Below are 2,570 nucleotides of genomic sequence, written 5' to 3' on the forward strand. Positions count from 1 at the left end.
AGATTTGTGTAGAGATAAGCTAGAATATGAGAATGTGAGAATGAGAGAAGATAATTTTCTGGTTTTAGAATTCTTTCTTATATCTCACATTACTTACAATCAACACATATATATACAAGTTCCTAAGCCCCCCAAGTTAGGCAACCAACCAAGTTAGGCAACCAACCTAGTCAAGCCCCCCAAATATTGTAGGTGCCAAACATAGTAGGTGCCAAACATTAATTGACTACATAATCAACACATTAATTGACTACATAATTAACACATTAATTGACTACATAATTAACAGTGTTGTCACTGGCCGAAAAACGTCACTGGTTTTTTCTTCTGAAAATAGCTGGAATCAATTCCAAACATGAAAAGTAAAATAAGATTAGTTGACAGCCAAATCATCCCCAAAACTTCAAACAACAAGACTTACAAATCTCACCTGCAGACACTGGTTTTTTGGTGTAATTTCCTTGGAAAACAGAGGACTAACTTTATCATCATCTTTGCAGCTGTCACCAACTTCTAAAAATTCAAATGCATCTTTGTGTAACCGTGAAGCATGAGTTTCTACTCTTTCAATTCTCGCAGCTGGCATTTCTGGAGGAGACAGTTCATGCAATACAGTGGCATTATTTCTGCTGGCAGAATCCAAGGAGTCCCACATAGTTTTTGGCGCAGCCAGGTCAGGTTGCTTCTGAGAACACAAGTTTAAGTCAACATTGCATTCCACAGTGCCACATGAATCTGCTAGTAAGAATTCTTTTAGATAAAGTATTGTAAGTTAAACACAATGTGAATTGATAATGTTACTGGTTCAAATGCATTCCTAGAAATTAATGAAGTCCTACCAGTGGGGATAACAAACAAGTCCAAATAAGGAAGTGATCTGCCTAAATGAGGGGTTTCTGTTGCTTTAAGATCAGCACTTGATAAAACTTGAGCTTCATAGTGTTGCAGCTTCAGAAGAGGAGTCTCTAGTATCACTACTTTTTCTTAAATGATCCATGCAAAGAACTTCAACATCCATTGCACTTTGAGCACTCTGGCCAAGTACTTCTCCAGCCTGTTGTAAGGCGTCACTGCCTGTCTTTTCGTCATCATGAAGTTGTTCTTCTTCATGCATCAAACTGTCCCAATGAATGAAGTAAGCAATTAAAATATAAGAAACCAATAAGTTTTGAAGTTAATGTGAACCTTCATTTTAGTTCAAGTGGCAGCAGATCCAGCACGAGCATATGTAAAATCAATGATCCGTAGCAAAGAAAATTAGATCGGTGATTACAAATTACATATACCGAAATGAAGTATCAGGTTAAGAATGCACATAATAGTGGAGTCAGTCAGCCAGTCGAGGGCAACTAAGCACTAACAATGATGCACCTTTTATTCTGACCTTGTTTTTATACATATGTATTATTACAGAATACATGTAAATGAGAATGTATTTTCCATGTCGCATCTTATTTTCTATTTCTCATTTCACATGATTGTGTTTGTGCTCATAGGCAGATACATTATTTCCAAATTGACAAAAGATAGGCTTCATATTACATACCTCTCTGGAGTGCTTCAAATCTGCTTCATGATCTACTGAGTAGTTTTCAGGGGAAGTTTCTTCATAAGAACTGGTATTAGTACAAACAGAATTATTCAATTTGGTTATCAATGAGCAGCTATTTTCCACGGGCAGTGATTTCCTTTGTATATTAGACTCATACATATCCTTTTTTCCTTTATTCCTTCGGCAGAAAGTAATCAATCGGGTGGTCAACTTGTTTCACACAAGCTGAACCACCACCTAATTTATCTAACTTATTTCTAGAGAATGAATCAGTGTCTTCTAAGTTTGATGTACCATCACATTCAGAGCTGCTTTTTCATTCAAATGATGCTGCTGCTGATGATGATATTTGTGTTACAAAATCAGCAGTAATTACAGCGGAATTCATCACCAAATGAGAAACTAACCTCCCCCCAACATTATTATCATCAACCAATGCTCCAGCATTAGCATTTGACGATGAGCCTACTTTCTTCCCACTAGACTTATTCCCATATGCATCCCTCTGGGAAGGAACCTCATCAAGACTTGTCGGAACGGTTTTAATTGGTATTTGTCTTGTGCCAGATACTTCAATGTGTTTCTTTTCCTTATGGGTCTTATCTAGGCATTGGAGATGATACGACTGAAGGCATTTTCCACAGTGCTTGAGGTTACCACCAACACAGCACACAAAACATACACGGCATACGGTACCTGCAAGAAAAAGAGGCAGGTGAGACAGAATTTGCATATTAAAGAATAAGCATAGCAAGAGAAGCTAAACGAATGCCATTCACAATAATGTTTAAACTTCAGAATCATTTCTTCTATGGACCTGACTTGTGCTTCACTGCTTCGGCTTCCCAATCTCAAGCTCAAATTTGCAGCTAAATTTTTTCAATTTCGGGTTTCAGACTTTCAATCAATCACAGTGTTTGAAAAGTCGGCCTAGGCGGGCGGCTAGGCGGCTGGACGGTGGCTAGGCGGCTAGGCGGGCTCTAGGCGGTGGCTAGGCGGCTAGGGTAGTAGCTAGGCG

At 38.5% G+C, this 2,570-nt stretch overlaps 1 pseudogene; it reads right to left on the reverse strand.

Annotated features, from left to right (window-relative positions):
* Window positions 1–274: 274 nt before the first annotated feature.
* On the reverse strand, window positions 275–2,285 carry LOC148296237 (uncharacterized; annotated as a pseudogene).
* Window positions 2,286–2,570: the final 285 nt, after the last annotated feature.

Source organism: Prunus avium, chromosome 2, assembly GCF_965620075.1.
Source record: "Prunus avium chromosome 2, drPruAviu1.hap1.1, whole genome shotgun sequence".
NCBI classification, from domain to species: Eukaryota; Viridiplantae; Streptophyta; class Magnoliopsida; order Rosales; family Rosaceae; genus Prunus; species Prunus avium.